Source organism: Phocoena phocoena, chromosome 7 (assembly GCF_963924675.1).
Source record: "Phocoena phocoena chromosome 7, mPhoPho1.1, whole genome shotgun sequence".
Taxonomy (NCBI): Eukaryota; Metazoa; Chordata; class Mammalia; order Artiodactyla; family Phocoenidae; genus Phocoena; species Phocoena phocoena.
This window is the reverse complement of record NC_089225.1, coordinates 2609642-2632348: the sequence shown is the minus strand read 5'-3', so window position 1 is coordinate 2632348 and position 22707 is coordinate 2609642. Positions and strand designations below refer to the sequence as shown.

At 41.6% G+C, this 22707-nt stretch overlaps 1 protein-coding gene across 1 annotated transcript in view; it reads right to left on the bottom strand.

The window, feature by feature from the left end:
- The window catches only part of OCA2 (OCA2 melanosomal transmembrane protein), a 229348-nt gene that overhangs the window by 36320 nt on the left and 170321 nt on the right, over positions 1–22707 (bottom strand). The window lies entirely within an intron of this gene.

Sequence of the window (22707 nt, the reverse complement as noted above, 5' to 3'; positions counted from 1 at the left end):
CAACTAAGAGAATTCAGCACCACCAAACCAGCTTTACAACAAATGCCAAAGGAACTTCTCTAGGTGGAAAAGAAAAAGCCACAACTAGAAACAAGAAAATTAAGAATGGAAAAGCTCACCAGTAGAGGAAAACATACAGTAAAAATCATCCACACACAAATATGATATCAAAGTCAGCAATTGTGAGAAGAGGAGGGTACAAATTCAGGATATTAGAAATGCATTTGAAATTAAAAGGACAGCAACTAAAAACAACATTGTATATGTAAAGAGTGCTATATCAAAACCTCATGGTAACCATAACCAAATATCTACAATAGATACACACACACAAAAGAAAAAAGGAATCCAAACAGAACACTAAAGTTAGTCATCAAATCACAAGAGAAGAGAACAAAAGAGGAAGGGAAGAAAAAAAGACCTACAAAAACAAATCCAAAAAAATTAACAAAATGGCAATAAGAACAAACATATCTATAATTATCTTAAATGTAAACGGATTCAATGCCCCAACCAAATGACATAGACAGGCTGAATGGATACAAGAACAAGACTCATATATATGCTGTCTGTAAGAGACCCACTTCAGATCTAGTGACAAATACAGACTGAAAGTGAGGGGATGGAAAAAATATTCCACGCAAATGGATATCAAAAGGAAGCTGGAGCAGCAATACTCATATCAGATAAAATAGACTTTAAAATAAAGACTGTTACAAGTGACAAAGAAGGACGCTACATAATGATCACAGGGTTATTCCAAGAAGAAGATATAACAATTGTAAACATATATGCACCCAACATAGGAGCACCTCAAAATATAAGGCAAACACTAACAGCCATAAAAGGAGAAAATGATAGTAACACAATAATAGTGGGGGACTTTAACATCCCGCTTTCATCAATGCACAGACTACCCAGACAGAAAATCAATAAGGAAGCACAAGCCTTAAATAACACATTATACCAGATGGACTTAATTGATATTTATAGAGCATTCCATACAAAAGCAGAAGAATACACATTGTTTTCAAGTGCACATGGAACATTCTCGAGGATTGACCACATGTGGGACAATAAAGCAAGCCTCAGTAAATTTAAGAAAATTGAAATCATATCAAGCATCTTTTCTGACCATGCTATGAAATTAGAAATAAACTACAAGAAAAAAACTGTAAAAAACACAAACAAGTGGAGGCTAAACAGTATGCTACTAAACAACAAATGGATCACTGAAAAAATCAAAGAGGAAATAAAAAACTACCTAGAGACAAATGAAAACAAATGAACAGTGATCCAAAACCCAGGGGATGCAGAAAAATCAGTTCTAAGAGGGAAATTTATAGCAATAAAATCTTACCTCAGGAAGCAAGAAAAATCTCAAATAAACAACCTAACTTACACCTAAAGCAACTAGAGAAAGAAGAACAAACAAAACTGAAAGTTAGTAGAAGGAAAGAAATCATAAAGATCAGAGCAGAAATAAATGAAATAGAGATGAAAACAAACAATAGCAAAGAGCAATGAAACTAAAAGCTGGTTCTTTGGAAAGCTAAACAAAATGATAAACCTATAGCAAGATGCATCAAGAAAAACAAGGAGAGGGCTCAAATCAATTAAATGAGAAATGATAAAGAAGTTACAATGGACACCACAAGAATATAAAGGATCTTAAGAGACTGCTAAAAGCAACTATATGCCAATAAAATGGACAACATAGAAAAAATGGACAAATTCTTAGAAAGGTAAAATCTCCCAAGACTGAACCAGGAAGAAATAGAAAATATTAACAAACCAATCACAAGTACTGAAATTGAAACTATGGTTTAAAAACTCTCAACAAACAAAAGTCCAAGGCCAGATTGCTTCACAGGTGAATTCTAACAAACATTTAAACACCTATCATTCTGAAACTATTCTAAAATGCTGCAGAGGAAGGAACACTCCAAACTCATTCTATGAGGCCACCATCACCCCGATACCAAAACTAGACAAAGATACCACAAAAAAAGAAAGTTACAGGCCAATATCACAGATGAGTATAGATGCAAAAATCCTCAAAAAAATACTGGCAAACCAAATCCAACAATGCATTAAAAGGATCATACACCATGATCAAGTGGGGTTTATCCCAGGGATGCAAGGATTTTTCAATATCTGCAAGTCAATCAGTGTGATACACTGCATTAACAAATTGAAGAATAAAACCCACATGATCATCTCAATAGGTGCAGAAAAAGGTTTTGACAAATTCAACACCCCTTTATGATTTAAAACTCTCCAGAAACTGGGCATAAAGGGAACCTAGCTCAACAGAATAAAGGCCATATACAACAAACCCACAACTAACGTCATGCTCAGTGGTGAAAAACTGAAAGCATTTTCCCTAAGATCAGCAACAAGACAAGAATGTCTTCTCTCAACACTTTTATTCAACATAGTTTTGGAAGTCCTAGCCATGGCTGTCAGAGAAGAAAAGGAGATAAAAGGAATCCAAATTGGAAAGGAAGTTAAACTATCACTTTTTGCAGATGACATGATACTATACTTAGAAAATCATAAAGATGCTACCAGAAAACTACTAGAACTCATCAATGAATTCAGTAAAGTTTCAGGATATAAAATTAATGCACAGAAATCTCTTGCATTTCTATACACTCACAATGAAAGATCAGGAAAAGAAAATAAGGAAATAGTCCCATTTACCATTGCATCAAAAAGAATAAAATACCTAGGAATAAACCTACCTAAGGAGGCAAAAGACCTGTGCTCCAAAAACTATAAGACACTGATGAAAGAAATCGAAGATGACACAAACAGATGGAAATAGATACCATGTTCTTAACTGGAAGAATCAATATTGTCAAAATGGCTATACTACCCAAGGCAATCTACAGATTCAATGCAATCCCTATCAAATTACCAATGGAATTTTTTGCACATCTAGAACAAAAAAATCTTAAAATTTGTATGGAGACACAAAAGACCCCAAATATCCAAAGCAGTCCTGAGAAAAAAAAATGGAGCTGGAGGAATCAGACCCCCTGACTTCAGACTATACTACAAAGCTACAGTCATCAAAACAGTATGGTACTGGCATAAGAACAGAAATATAGATCAATGGAACAGGATAGAAAGCCCAGAAATAAACCCATGCACCTATCATTAATTAATCTATGACAAAGGAGGCAAGAATATACAATGGAGAAAAGACAGTCTCTTCCATAAGTGGTGCTGGGAAAACTGTATACCTACACGTGAAAGAATGAAATTAGAAGATTCTCTAACACCATACAGAAAAATAAACTCAAAATGGATTAAAGACCTAAAATGTAAGATCAGATACTATAAAACTCTTAGAGGAAATCACAGGCAGAACACTCTGACATACACTGCAGCAATATCCTTTTGCATCCACCACCTAGAGTAATGAAAATAAAAACAAAATAAATAATGGGACCTAATTAAACTTAAAAGCTTTTGCACAGCAAAGGAAACCACTGACAAACCAAAAAGACAAACAACAGAATGAGAGAAGATATTTAGAAATGATGCGACTTACAAAGGGTTAATCTCCAATATATACAAACAGCTCATGAGCTCAATATCAAAAAAACAAGCAACCCAATCCAAAAATGGGCAGAAGTAAATAGACATTTCTCCAAAGAAGACATACAGATCACCAAAAAGCACATGAAAAGAAGCTCAATATTACTTATTATTAGAGAAATTCAAATCAAAACTACAATGAGGTATCACCTCACAGCAGTCAGAATGGCCGTCATCAAAATGTCTACAAACAATAAATGCTGGAAAGGGTTTGGGGAAAAGGGAACCCTTTTACACTGTTGTTGGGAATGTAAATTGGTACAATCACTATGGAGAACAGTATGGACGTTCCTTAAAAAACTAAAAATAGAATTACCATATGATCCACCAATCCCACTTCTGTGCATATACCTGGAGAAAACCATAATTTGAAAAGATATATGCACCCCCAATGTTCTTTGCAGCACTATTTACAACATCCAAGACATGGAAGTAACTCAAATGTCCATTGACAGATGAATGGATAAAGAAGTTGTGGGGTGTGTGTGTGTGTGTGTGTGTGTGTGTGTGTGTGTGTGTGTAATGGAATATTACTCAGCCATTAAAAAGAATGAAATAATTCCATTTGCAGCAACATGGATGGACCTAGAGATTATCATACTACTAAGCCAAGTAAAGCAGACAGAGAAAGACAAATATCATATGGCACCACTTAAATGTGGAATCTTAAAAGCATGATATAAATGAGCTTATTTATTAAACAGAAACAGAGTCACAGACTTCAAAAACAAGCTTATGGTTACCACAGAGGGAAGATTGGTGGCAAGGACAAATTATGAAGTTGGGATCAACATATACACAGTACTATATATAAAATAGATAATCAACAAGGACCTACTGTATAACACAGGAACTCTACTCAATACTCAGTAATAACCTATAGGGGAAGAGAATCTGGAAAATAGTAGATATATGCTACGTACCTGAAACTAACCCAACATTGTAAATCAACTATACTCCAATATAAAACTTCTTTAAAAAGCAAGCAGGAAGAAGCAGTGGTTCTGGGAGTTGGAGAGAGTGATTTGGGGCACAGGGTGCCACCCAGGCAACCCTTCAAGGGCAGGCACAGGACTTCTAGATTGATGGCTATCCTGGGACCATAATGAGTAATACCAGACAGTGAGCCCTAAGAATAGAGGCTCCTCTGGAAAAGAAAATGTAAAGAGCAGAAGCCAGAAAGGTCTGTTTTGAATTTTTAATTTATTGACAACATTTAGAGTTGAAATTTTTAATAGAAAATGGTGCTATCCACCTTTCATCAAAAAATCAGAGAAGTTCACAGGCTATATCCACTTGCCTGCAGAGAAAAGATGCAGTAGGCTTTTACAAGCAAAGACAGATATTAACCTCCCACTGCACCCACCCCACCTGCTCCCCTGCACCCATCACACATGTCCTCCCTGCACCTGCCATTTATATCCTGTCTGCACCTACCACATCTGCCCTCTCTGTACCCACCACACCTGTCCTTCCTGCATGCACCACACCTGTCCTTTCTGCACATACCACCACTGGTGTCATTGTGCACTTGTCTCTGTCTTGCTCTCTCACTTGTTGCCATTCTGTTGTTGATATCTGCTGGCTGTCTCCAGGTCAGACATATAAGTTTGGGCACTCAGTCTATATGTAGAATTGCCCCATCCATTTCTGATAAATGAGTAAGCACTTGGGTGTCTGAGGAATACTCCACTCCTGGTCTGATACCTTTGTGTAGGATTTCATAAGTGCCTCAGACAAGCACTAGGGACAGCTTTCATCTTCATAGGACATTGGAGTGGAGAGGGCAAGACTGCAGTAATGCATTGGCAGGCTTATTTATAGTGGATCAGTGCACCTCCCATGTACATGTGCAGACAGCCACCTGGCATATTTTCCAAATGCAGGTTCTGGCTTGGCATGTATGGGTGGCCAAGGCCTCATTTCCATAACCTCCAGGGCTGCTGATGCCCAGACCCCACTTGAGGATGAAGGGCCATGCGTTGTCAATACAATGTATTCCTTTCCTTCCTTCTGGAATGCCTGTCATTACCGTGCTAGTTTTACCGGTCTCATCAAAATCTTACCTTTTTTTCATGTTTCTATTTCTTTGTACTTTTGCTCTGTACTTTTTAGATACCTCTCTCACTGGCTTCAAACTCACTAACTCAGACCTAACAGTGACTTTTTTCTTCTTCAATTCATTATTCAATATTTTTAGCTTAAAAGTTATGGGTTTTAGTTCCAGAAGCTATTTTTTTTGTTTAGTGCTTAAATCTCTGAGTATTCTTATAATTTATTGTTTGTTGTACTATGTCTGTGGGACGTGCTGTGATCAGTTTTCTCTCAGCTTGTTGGAACCCCAAACGTGAGACTTGTTTTTGTGGGGTGCCGTGGAGCTAGGATCCGGAGGTGTAGTGGACAGGACTTGGGAACGGAAGGTGAACAACTCTCAGCCTGGTCACTGCAGGGCCCCCAAGGCCACCCTCCCCCACCAGAGAAGCTGGGCACAGACCCCAAGTGGGCAAAACTGCAACTACACAGCTTGCCAAGACCACAGTGGACAAGCTGCTGGAGTCCTGCCAATTAGTTGTTCTGCTGTCACTTCTCCTTCTCTGATTCTGACCTTCTTAGTTTGCACAATGGTGGAGCTGGAATTCAAGCCCAGACCCACCTCCTCCAGACCTGAGCTGTTAATTCCTACATATGCTCATGTTATTAAACCTAGTTGCAATTCACTGGACCAGATTCAACCCTCTACCTTATTTTGTTCCTGGATATTTTAGGAAAGGATGAGTTAAAGTAGAAATGAGATTACATAAAAGCTAAAGTGGGAGACGGGGGAAGATGGCGGAAGAGTAAGACGTGGAGATCGCCTTCCTCCTCACGGATACACCAGAAATACATCTACACGTGGAACAACTCCTACAGAACACCTACTGAAGGCTGGCAGAAGATCTCAGAGCTCCCAAAAAGCAAGAAACTCCCCACGTACCTGGGTAGGGCAAAAGAAAAAAGAAAAAACAGAGACAAAAGAATAAGGACGGCACCTGCACCAGTGGGAGGGAGCTGTGAAGGAGGAAAAGTTTCCACACACTAGGAAGCCCCTCCGCGGGCGGAGACTGCGGGAGGCGGAGGGGGGAGCTTCGGGACCGCGGAGTGGAGCACAGCGACGGGTGCGGAGGGCAAAGCGGGGAGATTCCTGCACAGACGATCGGTGCCGACCGGCACTCACCAACCCGAGAGGCTTGTCTGCTCACCCGCCGGGGCGGGCGGGGCTGCGAGCTGAGGCTCGGGTTTCGGTTTTGGACGGAGCGCAGGGAGAGGACTGGGGTTGTCGGCTTGAGCATAGCCTGAAGGGTTTGGTGCGCCACGACTAGCCGGGAGGGAGTTCGAGGAAAAGCCTGCACCGGCCGAAGAGGCAAGAGACTTTTTCTTCCCTCTTTGTTTCCTGGTGCGCGAGGAGAGGGGTTTAAGAGCGCTGCTTGGGGGAACTCCAGAGACGGGCGCGAGCCGCGGCGGGAAGCGCGAACCCCAGAGACGGGCGGGAGACGCTGGGGCTGCTGCTGCCGCCACCAGGGGGCCTGTGTGCGAGCACAGGTCACTCTCCGCGCCCCTCTTCCGCGGAGCCTGTGCAGGCCGCCACTGCCGGGTTCCCGGGATCCAGGGACAACTTCCCTGGGAGTACGCACGGCGGGTCTCAGGCTGGTGCAGCGTCACGCCGGCCTCTGCCGCAGCGTCACGCCGCCTCTGCCGCAGGCCCGCCCCGCACGCAGTGCCCCTCCTTCCCCCATCCCCCAACCCCCGGCCTGAGTGAGCCGGAGCTCCCGAATCAGCGGCTCCTTTAACCCCGTCCTGTCTGAGCAAAAAACAGACGCCCTCCAGCGACCTGCGCGCAGGGGCAGGGCCGGGTACAAAGCTGAGCTCCTGTGAGCTGTGAGAGCAGGGAGGAGAGGGGGAGGTCTCTCCCGGCAGCCGCGGAGGCGGCGGATTGAAGCTCCACAATCAACTTGATGTGCCCTGCATTGTGGAATACCTGAATAGACAGGGAGTGATCCCAAATTGAAGAGGTGGAATTTAGGAGCGAGATCTGTGATTTTTTTCCCTTTTCCTCTTTTTGTGAATGTGTGCGTGTATGCTTCTGTGTGAGATCTTGGCTGTATACTCTTGCTTCCACCATTTGTCCTAGGGCTCTATCCGTCCATGGTTTGTTTTTTAAAAAAAAAAATTTTTTTTTCTTAATAATTAATTTTAATTGTAATAACTTTATTGTACTTTACCTTCATTCTTTCTTTCCTTCCTTCCTTCCCTCCTTTAGACAGCGAATCACCCCAGGTTGAGGGGGTGGTCTCTGGGAGCAGGATTTATGATTTTTTCCCCCTTTGCCTCTCTTTGTGAACGTGTATGTGTATGCTTCTGTGTAAGATTTTCTCTGTATAGCTTTGCTTCCAACATTTGTCCTAGGGCTCTATCCGTCCATGGTTTTAAAAAAAAAAATTTTTTTTCTTAATAATTAATTTTAATTGTAATAACTTTATTGTACTTTACCTTCGCTCTTTCTTTCTTTCTTTCCTTCCTTCCTTCCCTCCTTTAGACAGCGAATCACCCCAGGTTGAGGAGGTGGTCTCTGGGAGCAGGATTTATGATTTTTCCCCCTTTGCCTCTCTTTGTGAACGTGTATGTGTATGCTTCTGTGTAAGATTTTCTCTGTATAGCTTTGCTTCCAACATTTGTCCTAGGGCTCTATCCGTACATGGTTTTTTTAAAAAAAAAATTTTTTTTCCTAATAATTAATTTTAATTGTAATAACTTTATTGTACTTTACCTTCGTTCTTTCTTTCTTTCTTTCCTTCCTTCCTTCCCTCCTTTAGACAGCGAATCACCCCAGGTTGAGGAGGTGGTCTCTGGGAGCAGGATTTATGATTTTTCCCCCTTTCCCTCTCTTTGTGAACGCGTATGTGTATGCTTCTGTGTAAGATTTTCTCTGTATAGCTTTGCTTCCAACATTTGTCCTAGGGTTCTATCCGTTCCTTTTTTTTTTTTTTTTTTCTAAATATTTTTTAGTACAATAACTATATTATACTTTATTTTAGTTTTACTGTATCTTCTTTCTTTCTGTCTTTTTTCCTTCTTTCCCTCCTTACTTCCTCCCTTCCTCCCTCCCTCCCTCCCTCCCTCCCTCCTTTCTTTCCTTCTTTGCTTCTTTCTTCCTTCCTTCCTTTCCTCCTTTCCTTCTTTCTTTCCTCATACTTCTACTAATTCTCTATACATTTTCTCCTTCTTTCCCTCCTTCCTTCCTTCCTCCCTCCCTCCCTCCCTCCTTTCTTTCCTTCTTTGCTTCTTTCTTCCTTCCTTCCTTTCCTCCTTTCCTTCTTTCTTTTCTCATACTTCTAATTCTCTCTACATTTTCTCCTTCTTTCCCTCCTTCTTTCCTTCCTTCCTCCCTCCCTCCCTCCCTCCTTTCTTTCCTTCTTTGCTTCTTTCTTCCTTCCCTCCTTTCCTCCTTTCCCTCTTTCTTTCCCGATACTTCTACTAATTCTCTCTACATTTTCTCCTTCTATCCTTCCTTCCTTCCTTCCTTCCTTCCTTCCTTCCTTCCTTCCTCCCTTCCTCCCTCCCTCCTTTCTTTCCTTCTTTGCTTCTTTCTTCCTTCCTTCCTTTCCTCCTTTCCCTCTTTCTTTCCTCATACTTCTACTAATTCTCTCTACATTTTCTCCTTCTTTCCCTCCTTCCTTCCTTCCTCCCTCCCTCCCTCCCTCCTTTCTTTCCTTCTTTGCTTCTTTCTTCCTTCCTTCCTTCCCTCCTTTCCTTCTTTCTTTCCTCATACTTCTAATAATTCTCTCTACTTTTTCTCCCTTTTATTCTGAGCCGTGTGGATGAAAGGCTCTTGGTGCTCCAGCCCAGGAGGCAGGGCTCTGCCTCTGAGGTAGGAGAGCCAACTTCAGGACACTGGTCAACAAGAGACCTCCCAGCTCCACATAATATTAAATGGTGGAAATCTCCCAGAGACCTCCATCTTAACACCAGCACCCAGCTTCACTCAACGACCAGCAAGCCACAGTGCTGGACAACCTATGCCAAACAACTAGCAAAACAGGAACACAACCCCACCCATTAGCAGAGAGGCTGCCTAAAATCATAACAAGGCCACAGACACCCCAAAACACACCACCAGACGTGAACCTGCCCACTAGAGAGACAAGATCCAGCCTCAACCAGCACAACACAGGCACTAGTCCCCTCCACCAGGAAGCCTACACAACCCGCTGAAACAACCTTAGCCACTGGAGACAGACATCAAAAACAACGGGAACTACGAACGTGCACCCTGCAAAAAGGAGACCCCAAACACAGTAAGATAAGCAAAATGACAAGACAGAAAAACACACAGCAGATGAAGGAGCAAGATAAAAACCCACCAGACCTAACAAATGAAGAGGAAATAGGCAATCTACCTGAAAAAGAATTCAGAATAATGATAGTAAGGATGATCCGAAATCTTGGAAGTAGAATGGACAAAATGCAAGAAACAGTCAACAAGGACCTACAAGAACTAAAGATGAAACAAGCAACGATTAACAATGCAATAAATGAAATTAAAAGTACTCTAGATAGGATCAATAGCAGAATAACTGAGGCAGAAGAACGGATAAGTGACCTGGAAGATAAAGTAGTGGAAATAACTACTGCAGAGCAGAATAAAGAAAAAAGAATGAAAAGAACTGAGGACAGTCTCAGAGAGCTCTGGGACAACATTAAACACACCAACATTCGAATTATAGGGGTTCCAGAAGAAGAAGAAAAAAAGAAAGGGACTGAGAAAATATTTGAAGAGATTATAGTTGAAAACTTCCCTAATATGGGAAAGGAAATAGTTAATCAAGTCCAGGAAGCACAGAGAGTCCCATACAGGATAAATACAAGGAGAAATACGCCAAGACACATATTAATCAAACTATCAAAAATTAAATACAAAGAAAGCATATTAAATGCAGCAAGGGAAAAACAACAAATAACACACAAGGGAATCCCCATAAGGTTAACAGCTGATCTCTCAGCAGAAACCCTACAAGCCAGAAGGGAGTGGCAGGACATACTGAAAGTGATGAAGGAGAAAAACCTGCAACCAAGACTACTCTACCCAGCAAGGATCTCATTCAGATTTGATGGAGAAATTAAAACCTTTACAGACAAGCAAAAGCTGAGAGAGTTCAGCACCACCAAACCAGCTTTACAACAAATGCTAAAGGAACTTCTCTAGATAAGAAATGCAAAAGAAGGAAATGACCTATAATAACGAACCCAAAACAATTAAGAAAATGGGAATAGGAACATACATATCGATAATTACCTTAAATGTAAATGGACTAAATGCTCCCACAAAAAGACACAGATTGGCTGAATGGATACAAAAACAAGACCCTTATATATGCTGTCTACAAGAGACCCACCTCAGACCTAGAGACACATACAGACTGAAAGTAAGGGGATGGAAAAAGATATTCCACGCAAATGGAAACCAAAAGAAAGCTGGAGTAGCAATTCTCATATCAGACAAAATAGACTTTAAAATAAGGACTATTAAAAGGGATAAAGAAGGACACTACATAATGATCAAGGGATCGATCCAAGAAGATATAACAATTGTAAATATTTATGCACCCAACATAGGAGCACCTCAATACATAAGACAAATACTAACAGCCATAAAAGGGGAAATTGACAGTAACACATTCATAGTAGGGGACTTTAACACCCCACTTTCACCCATGGACAGATCATCCAAAATGAAAATAAATAAGGAAACACAAGCTTTAAATGAAACATTAAACAAGATGGACTTAATTGATATTTATAGGACACTCCATCCAAAAACAACAGAATACACATTTTTCTCAAGTGCTCATGGAACATTCTCCAGGATAGATCATATCTTGGGTCACAAATCAAGCCTTGGTAAATTTAAGAAAACTGAAATTGTATCAAGTATCTTTTCCGACCACAACGCCATGAGACTAGATATCAATTACAGGAAAAGATCTGTAAAAAATACAAACACATGGAGGCTAAACATACACTACTTAATAATGAAGTGATCACTGAAGAAATCAAAGAGGAAATAAAAAAATACCTAGAAACAAATGACAATGGAGACACAACGACCCAAAACCTATGGGATGCAGCAAAAGCAGGTCTAAGGGGGAAGTTTATAGCAATACAAGCCCACCTTAAGAAGCAGGAAATATCTCGAATAAACAACCTGACCTTGCACCTCAAGCAATTAGAGAAAGAAGAACAAAAAAGCCCCAAAGCTAGCAGAAGGAAAGAAATCATAAAAATCAGATCAGAAATAAATGAAAAAGAAATGAAGGAAACGATAGCAAAGATCAATAAAACTAAAAGCTGGTTCTTTGAGAAGATAAACAAAATAGATAAACCACTAGCCAGACTCATCAAGAAAAAAAGGGAGAAGACTCAAATCAATAGAATTAGAAATGAGAAAGGAGAAATAACAACTGACACTGCAGAAATAAAAAAAATCATGAGAGATTACTACAAGCAACTCTATGCCAATAAAATGGACAATCTGGAAGAAATGGACAAATTCTTAGAAATGCACAACCTGCCACGACTTAATCAGGAAAAAATAGAAAATATGAAGAGACCAATCACAAGCACTGAAATTGAAACTGTGATTAAAAATCTTCCAACAAACAAAAGCCCAGGACCAGATGGCTTCACAGGTGAATTCTATCAAACGTTTAGAGAAGAGCTAACACCTATCCTTCTCGCACTCTTCCAAAATATAGCAGAGGGAGGAACACTCCCAAATTCCTTCTACGAGGCCACCATCACCTTGATACCAAAACCAGACAAGGATGTCACAAAGAAAGAAAACTACAGGCCAATATCACTGATGAACATAGATGCAAAAATCCTCAGCAAAATACTAGCAAACAGAATCCAACAGCACATTAAAAGGATCATACACCATGATCAAGTGGGGTTTATTCCAGGAATGCAAGGATTCTTCAATATACGCAAATCTATCAATGTGATAAACCATATTAACAAATTGAAGGAGAAAAACCATATGATCATCTCAATAGATGCAGAGAAAGCTTTCGACAAAATTCAACACCCATTTATGACAAAAACCCTCCAGAAAGTAGGCATAGAGGGAACTTTCCTCAACATAATAAAGGCCATATATGACAAGCCCACAGCAAACATCATCCTCAATGGTGAAAAACTGAAAGCATTTCCACTAAGATCAGGAACAAGACAAGGTTGCCCACTCTCACCACTCTTATTCAACATAGTTTTGGAAGTTTTAGCCACAGCAATCAGAGAAGAAAAGGAAATAAAAGGAATCCAAATTGGACAAGAAGAAGTAAAGCTGTCACTATTTGCAGATGACATGATACTATACATAGAGAATCCTAAAGATGCTACCAGAAAACTACTAGAGCTAATCAATGAATTTGGTAAAGTAGCAGGATACAAAATTAATGCACAGAAATCTCTGGCATTCCTATATACTAATGATGAAAAATCTGAAAGTGAAATCAAGAAAACATTCCCATTTACCATTGTAACAAAAAGAATAAAATATCTAGGAATAAACCTACCTAAGGATACGAAAGACCTGTATGCAGAAAATTATAAGACACTGATGAAAGAAATTAAAGATGATACAAATAGATGGAGAGATATACCATGTTCTTGGATTGGAAGAATCAACATTGTGAAAATGACCCTACTACCCAAAGCAATCTACAGATTCAATGCAATCCCTATCAAACTACCACTGGCATTTTTCACAGAACTAGAACGAAAAATTTCGCAATTTGTATGGAAACACAAAAGACCCCGAATAGCCAAAGCAATCTTGAGAACGAATAAAGGAGCTGGAGGAATCAGGCTCCCTGACTTCAGACTATACTACAAAGCAACAGTAATCAAGACAGTATGGTACTGGCACAAAAACAGAAAGATAGATCAGTGGAACAGGATAGAAAGCCCAGAGATAAACCCACGCACATATGGACACCTTATCTTTGATAAAGGAGGCAGGAATGTACAGTGGAGAAAGGACAGCCTCTTCAATAAATGGTGCTGGGAAAACTGGACAGGTACATGTAAAAGTATGAGATTAGATCACTCCCTAACACTATACACAAAAATAAGCTCAAAGTGGATTAAAGACCTAAATGTAAGGCCAGAAACTATCAAACTCTTAGAGGAAAACATAGGAAGAAAACTCTATGACATAAATCACAGCAAGATCCTTTCTGACCCACCTCCTAGAGTAATGGAAATAAAAACAAAAATAAACAAATGGGACCTAATGAAACTTCAAAGCTTTTGCACAGCAAAGGAAACCATAATCAAGACCAAAAGACAACCCTCAGAATGGGAGAAAACATTTGCAAATGAAGCAACTGACAAAGGATTAATCTCCAAAATTTACAAGCAGCTCATGCAGCTCAATAACAAAAAAACAAACAACCCCATCCAAAAATGGGCAGAAGACCTAAACAGACATTTCTCCAAAGAAGATATAAAGAATGCCAACAAACACATGAAAGAATGCTCAACATCATTAATCATTAGAGAAATGCAAATCAAAACTACAATGAGATATCATCTCACACCAGTCAGAATGGCCATCATCAAAAAATCTAGAAACAATAAATGCTGGAGAGGGTGTGGAGAAAGGGGACACTCTTGCACTGCTGGTGGGAATGTGAATTGGTTCAGCCACTATGGAGAACAATATGGAGGTTCCTTAAAAAACTACAAATAGAATTACCATATGACCCAGCAATCCCACTACTGGGCATATACCCTGAGAAAACCAAAATTCAAAAAGAGTCATGTACCAAAATGTTCATTGCAGCTCTATTTACAATAGCCTGGAGATGGAAAGAACCTAAGCGCCCATCATCGGACGAATGGATAAAGAAGATGTGGCACATATACACAATGGAATATTACTCAGCCTTAAAAAGAAATGAAATTGAGTTATTTGTAATGAGATGGATAGACCTAGAGTCTGTCATACAGAGTGAAGTAAGTCAGAAAGAAAAAGACAAATACCGTATGCTAACACATATATATGGAATTTAAGGGAAAAAAATGTCATGAAGAACCTAGCGATAAGACAGGAATAGAGGCGCAGACCTACTGTAGAACAGACTTGAGGATATGGGGAGGGGGAAGGGTGAGTTTTGACAGGGCGAGAGAGAGTCATGGACATATACACACTAACAAACGTAGTAAGGTAGATAGCTAGGGGGAAGCAGCCGCAAGGCACAGGGATTTTAGCTCGGGGCTTTGGGACAGCCTGGAGGGGTGGGATGGGGAGAGTGGGAGGGAGGGAGACGCAAGAGGGAAGACACATGGGAGCATATGTATATGTATAGCTGATTCACTTTGTTATAAAGCAGAAACTAACAACAACAAAAAAAAGCTAAAGTGAATGTGAAATACTTCTCGCTTTTACTACCCTAAAGGGTGCTTTTGTTTGTCAGGGGTTACAGCAATCTGCCCTCTGCCCTAACACTTCCTGTGGGGCAGGTGTGGGGAGGAGACTACAAAGAAACCCAGAGAAAAAGGATGCATGAGAACAAACCAGCCATGAAAAATGATTTCCACATAGAGGCTGAATGATAATTCAGATAATGATGAAGAAGTCAGTTAGAGAAAACCCACAAAATTATGCATAAATTACCATTCTTTGAATTGAACATCCTGGACAGGAATAATCATATTTTAACTTGAATATTGTCTGATAATTCTTCCTGTTCAAGCAAATGAGGCTGAAAAGATAGGTTTACATTGAGAAAGACTGTCAGGGAATTTTCAGTCATTAGCAGTGTATTTTAGTTTTCCAGTACAGTCTCTAGGGTGGTGTACCAGGAAGCCTAAAATAGCTGCCCACAAAAGCAGATCTAAGGTCACATGTAGCTTCCACAGCTCCCTGTCAACTGCAGATGGGAGAAGAGGAAAGAAGGAGAGGTGGGCAGACATCAGAGGGATTTCCTTATATGGAAATATTTGTTAAAATATTGGAATATTTCCATACCAATTGATGAAGAGCCACCATCCACCATACCAGTTACTCCCTCTGTCTCTGCTCCAGATAAGTATGGAATTAACACTGGCACGTGGGGCGAGAGGGGAGAGGAGGCTTCAAGCTTCCTGCTTCGAAGTCTCCCTCTCTGTTCTGCCTCCACAGATGGAATATTCATCGATGGAATATAAATATTAAATTGATTTAATAGTGTGTTTAGTAGTGTCACCATTTAAGGTAAGCAAAGCTCAAAATGAAGGGGAGGACCCAGGCAGGGGGATTAGGAAAACTTAAAAGAGCAAATTTAATTTCAAAAAAGCCATGGGGTGCTCTCCCATAATCTGCCCATGCTCATGTTGGAATTCTCACTGAAGCCCTGTCCAGATGACTTGGATAGATAAGCTCATCCATTCTAGTTCTTTCCACTCTGGACATTATAAGATAAGCAAAAGTTCAAGAAAATGATCCTGCCAGTTATAAACCAAGTCTCTGGCATTTCCTGAATTTTTTGGTGTTCTTCTCTGATCACTGGAAGAGAAATATCATGAACAAATGTGAAGTGCTTCCTACCTGCTATTCCCAGCTCACAGTTGACAATGTGAATACCAGAGGAACACCCCCAAACTAAAGGCACACTCTGGAGAGAAGACACTACCCAAGAAGACATGAACTTTTGTCTCTCTAACTCACTTCCTTAGAATAACCTCATAATTTTTTAACAAAAAGAACTTTCTGAGTAGGTGCTTCACAATCTTTTCAGGCACAGCCTAAGTCTCCCACTGAGGAATTGGCCAGCACTTCTACTCATTGGAAATGGTGACAGCAACTGGCAGTTTTCTAACCTTTTTTTTTGCGGTACGTGGGCCTCTCACTGTTGTGGCCCCTCCCATTGCGGAGCACAGGCTCTGGACGCGCAGACTCAGTGGCCATGGCTCACGGGCCCAGCCGCTCTGTGGCATGTGGGATCTTCCTGGACTGGGGCAAGAACCCGCGTCCCCTGCATCGGTAGGCGGACTCTCAACCACTGTGCCACCAGGGAAGCCTTTTCTAACCTTTTAAAATAAGGTTTCAACGTTGTTAAATCTCATGAATTTTTTCCCTGTTGACCTGGAGAATGACATTGGCCAGAGCTGTGTTCTTACAGCAGAATGAGGTTGAGCTCAAACACAGGCAGCTCTGCAAGCCTGGCAGCAGGGACCCCAGTCACTGTTCCTGTGTTTTCTCTTCATGTCTGATGGCCACGGGCAGGCAAACCTATCTCTACCCTTGGATTGACCTGACAGTATTTCTTCAGGATGTTCTTGGGTCTCCTTGTTTAGTCCCCCAGGAAAATAGGAAAACTGAGCATATGGGAATCTCACCAAAGTAAAAATACACAGAGCAGACAAACCCTGAGCAGCTCTCCCCAGGAGTGTACAGTGAGGAGCAGGTACTCTAAGGGACATTTGGTTGGAGCTGGCCTCAGAAACAGTCCAAGAAACTAGACCTCATAGAGTAGAAGGGGCACTACCTTTCTAGAAATGCCCGAGCTCTGTAGGTCCATGCAAGCCAGGTCAGACCACAAAGATTCTGGAATGCAAAGGATGAGGCCAGAGGTGCAGAGGGACACAAATGACTGCCGAGATCTCAGAAAAGAGCCATAGTCCCCCTTCCTTCCACACACTCCAAGTTCAGAGGGCTTCTCAGGCGTGTAGAGTGAAGATGTTCCTGGTTGGGAGAAGGGTTGTGAAATGTGCAGGAGTTATCCTATCCAGGCAGGAAACCTAAATCACTTCCCCAGGACCCATTCATGTCATTGCACCTGTCAGAGGCCAGAAGCAGGGAAGATATCTATATACATATGGATTTTTTATGAGGACAATTGCAGGGCTGAAATTGAGGAAGCCCCATATCCACAGGGCAGGCAGCAAGGAAGGAAAGATTACGAGCACCTGCAGCCCACAGGCCGGTGGTCAGGAAGGAAGGTCCAAGGGAAACAGAACATCTGAAACTGAGCAGAACCCTGTGGGGCTCCTGGGGACAAAAGCCTTTCTGTGTCCCCTTCCCTGAGTTCCAAAGGGCAGGTTCAAACAGTTGCTAATCAGGGAAAGGAGGGGATGCAGTGATAAGGGAGGAGCAGTCAAGAAACAATAGTGCAGCCTTGGGGCAGGGTCCTGGTTCCCCCTCAAGGAATACACATGCGATATCTTTGAGCTCTTCTGCCAAACTGAAACCCCCATCAAATGGAAGATATTAACTACTTGGTGAAGCACTCTTCATTCCAGAGAAGGTCACAATTCACCCATCATTACCTGATGCCAGATGATCTCTGGATTGAAGGAATGTGGGCCCTGAACGCATCCTGATCCTTATCAGCAACCCCACCCTGGACTATAAAACTCCTCACAAACCACCCCTCCCCCCAGGTTGGATGAACAGCTTTGAGAGCATTAGCCTGCTGTGGCCCCCTTTGCCTGGCGAGTCAATAAAGCTTTTCTTTTCCACTTCACCCAAAACTCTGTCTCTAGATTTAACTTGGTGTTGGAATACGGAGACCAGATTTGGCTTCACATCTGCCAACTTTGGCAGTGTCTCCAATGCTAATGCATTCATAATATCCATCTATTCCCAGGGTCTTCTCAGGGCACACCAGAGATTCCCAGTGCTGATGCATTTGACCAGCATCTGGCATCTCCAGCTGGCAGTGATAGTAGCTGCCACAGGGAAGAAGAATACAGAGAAGGGACAGCCTCCCACTGGGGGAACATAGAGGGCTCTATGTTGGAGAGACCAGCTCTCAGGAAAAGGGAGGAGAGAGTTGAGGGGAATGGCTGTTACCAGCAGCAAAGAATATTGTAGGCAAAGGCACAAGAAAGATGCCCAGTATCATGCTAAGGAAAGTGGCACCAGCCCAACTGGAGAGGAGGGTATGTCTCAGATGGTACGGAGGTCTGGTAGAGAGATGGTACAGCAATATTTTCTATGACTCTCAGAAACACAGCGAGCACTGAGGTGCCCAATTCCCTCAGTGAGAGTAACAGAATGTTGCTGGAGGATGATAAGCCAAGGGTGATGTGAAGGAAGAGTTACTTTGGAAAAATTAATCTACTGTGGTTTACTTACCTCTTTATTCATACAAACACTAGTTAACTACCTTCTTTGTGCCAGGCACAATGCTAGTAAATAAGGGAATGCAGCTGCAGACATGCCTTGACAATCAGTTTAATGACTACCTTAGTGGAGTTATGTGTAAAGTGTTATAGGACCCCAGAGGACAATCAAGGCCTTGCACGGGAAGTACAGAAAGCATTGCAGAGAAGGCATTTAAGTAAGTATTGAAGCAGGCTCTGAGGAACTCCTATGTTTGAGGAACTCTGTTTCATGAGCTCTGGCTCCCCAAGGCAGAAGCCGGAAACTCACTTTCCCCAACCCCTTTGTAGCTAGAACAGGCATGTGACATGGGCTTCTCCAAATCAGACACTTCTACTTGAGAATCAGGCTTGGAGAATTTGTAGAAATGTGACAAGGTGTGCTCAAGATAGAGTGAGAAAGTCCCAGGTACTCAGCATCCAGCATTGGGAGAGAGAACCCAGGCAAAGCAGCAGAAGTTGGGGGCTTCATGGGGCAAACCCCACCCAGGGTGTCCTTCAGAAAATCCATGAACTGTACACTATTCTTAGATAAACTCCTAATCCTCTTAAACTAACTAAAGTAGGTTCTGTTTGTCGACTGAAAAAAATTACACAACCTAAAAGCTGAGAGTTATGTTTTATTTGGTGGATATTCTTAGGAATTCAAGCCCAGGAGGCAGTATCTCAAATAACCCTGAGAAAACTGCTCCAAAGAGGGGGAGGTGGGCGGGGGGCCAGGATATATAGGAGTTTTACAACAAAGGGCAGGTAGTCTGAATGTCTAAAAATTACTGTTAATGAAAGAAAACAGATATCTCAAGTTAAGAAATTTAGCGCTTTTCCATGTATGGGAAGGTGCAAGAGTCTGGGCTCATTGAAATCATTCCTTTGATAGGCACCTCAGGCATTTGGGGCTAGTATCCTGTGTTTTCACATCCTGAGTTCCCTCAGGGCTCACCGTTGTGCAGTCTGATGGCTACTAGATGGCAGGTATTCTTTGTTTCCTTCCTGAGTCCCCTCAGGGCTCACTGGCTCACCATTGGAGGTGGCTGCAACTGCTGATGACTGTGGCATCCTTTGTTTATTGATATTTGACAGGCAATATTTTATTTCTCATGTTGATTGCAACTGTTGTTTGAAATGCAGATACAACTATGTGCATTACAAATAGAAAGATCCCCACTAAAAGACTTAGGAATAAAATCAGCACCATCCAAGCCAGTTGGAGGATGAGATTTATCAATCAAAGAGAAATCAGAAAATAACAGGGAAAAAAGAATCAGAAAAGAAAAAGCATAATAAATGCAAAACCTTAATAAAATAGTAGAAATAAACTCAAGTCTCTCAGTCAACACAATAAATTTAAACATGTTAACCAAAAGGGAAAGAGTAAAGGGACAATGTAGGTAATTAAATAGTTAAGCCTATTAGGGGATTGTAAGTAAAGAAAAAGTATGGGAGACTTCTGTAAATTAATGATCACTCAAGAAAGCAGGTTTGCTTAACCACAAAACCAAGCTTAGCAACAAAACCACACAACAGAAACATGAGACATGCCCCAAAACAATAAAACAATGGTGGCCTGAGACCCACATCCTGCCCAGTGAGCTCAGTAAGTTAAGAATCCTTAGGACATTCTCCACTGCACACACTATAAACAAAAATATAAGGAAAAGGTGACATTATACTAAAACCTGAGATGATTTACAATTTTTAACATATGTTACTGCCTTTTTGCTCATTTCCATTGCACCATGACAGTCCTGGCCTGACCATGTAGGGACAAGAAAACTCCCCTGCCCAACCTGGAGGAAGAGCTTATAATGGAAGTTTGATGTCTACTCAAGAATGAGGAAGAAGATGGTTTTGTCCCCCTTCCCACTTTTCCTTTAATTATGAAACTGGAGCCCACTAAGTTCTTGGGTGCAGCAGCCTCTTGTAAGCCTCACAAGCATCCTATTATAATAAATCACTTCTCATCTATCACTTTGTCTCTCACTGAATTCTTTCTGTGCCAAAACATAAAATACTAGAGCTCCTCAGAGCCCCCTGAAATGTCACCTAGCAGTTTCAAAACTATTCTCTTAACAGAGATGATCTGCTTGAAATTTTAAAAATCCATTTGCACGTTGTTTTAAAAAATACAACTAAAAAGGGATTTAAAAAACAATTTTAAAAAAAGGTTGAAAATAAAGAATTGGAAAAAGATAAACCAGGCAGAAGCTCAGAGCAGAGATGAAGAGAGACCTTACACAGTGTGAAAGAAACCACCATCCTGAAGAGATACAGATAATGAACCTCTAATGCCTAATCTGACTGTATAGTACTCATAAAAATGTATTGAATTGTCTGTTGAAATAGATAAACCAGTAAAGTGATTTGCTCTATCAGAATTGATTGATTAGAGAAAGAATGAGTGAATCTAAAGAAGCTCTAACAGTACAGTCAATGTGCTTGTACATGTGGGCATGTGCAGAATTCTGCTCTCACATGGGGCAAACTGGCCACATACTAGGTCAAAGGGCATTTCAGGGATGTCTAAGTATGAAATCCTACAGACCACATCCCCTGAATGCCACAGAAATGAGAAAGAAGTGGAGAAAAAGACAGCCAAGTGAAAAGGAGGGAGGAAGGGAGCAAGGGACAGTGGTGCAGACCCAAGTGTCTGCCCAGCTCTCTGTGCGGCATACTTCCCAGGACCCTGCATCTGGACAGGGCCATGTGTCCGCTTCCCACCCAAGGACTGTGACAGGTCACTTCTGATGCCACTTCCAGACTAAGGCAGAAACCCAAGTGGCCCTCCTCTGATGCAGCCATAGAGGATATCATGTGCTGACATGGTAGATTCAGGTGGCAGAGATCTGTGGGCTGCAGGAAGCTCCATGCCATGCAGCTGCTGTTTTGGTTTCTCAGGAGTTAGTTTCCATACCATGTTGACTCACACAAACTAAGATCTTTCTTTTAATCCCCTCCACAGTGATATGCCGCAGATTTATGAAGGTAGTTCCCTCAGGAAAGGTAAGGACAGAATGATATTGGGGTTGAGGGAAGGAACAGAGAATGTTACATTCCTCTACAATGTTTTATTTCTTAAAAACAAAACAAACAAGAAAACCTGAGGCAGAGGGAATAAAACTTTCCTCATTTTGGGTGGTAAGTGTACTGATATTTGTTATCCTACCCTCTGTGATTCCTTTGATGTATTTTTTAAATTTAAATTTTGAGTAATTATTAATATTTGGGGAAGAAAAATACCAAAATTGTCATATTTTTAGAAAGTAGAGGAATCTAAATTTTCAACAATAGGGACCATTTTGTTCAGTCCAAGAGAGGGTCTGGGTCCTGAAACCTGGAAGCCCCCGAGAAGGTAGAGTGCCTCAGCTGTGAGCATGCAGGGCCTCGAGGAAGCACAGAAAGGTTTGCTGATGAAACTCTCTGGGCTTCAGCTACATAGGGTTCAGATGCACAGGGTCTTCTACAGAATCTATTTCAACTAAGAAAGGGATTCACACGCAAGCTGACCTGGCATCTCAGAAGCCCAGGGCTCTGCTGCTTTAGCCTGCCTGAGAGGTGCTGCTGCCCCTGGCCCTCTGCAGGACCACAGTAATGACAGCACATTCAACAACATCCAGATGACTCTTCTAACTCAGGGCTTCATAAAGAAATAATAATAGCCACAGAATTAACTCAGAATTACCAAACCCAGACCCTGGAAGAACAATAGCTAGGTAACTGGAGCATCAATGCAGCAGACACTGTGATTCCAGGCAATGCATGGTGACATAGAGCCCCTGTCACCCTAAGGTCCTGTGTGAGAGGAGTGGCCCTCAAGGTCACAAGAACAAGAGATAAGTCTCCTCTATTGAGAATCCAGCCATGAGGAGTGTTCATGCATGCCCATCACACCTGGGATACCAGGTGCTGTGACAG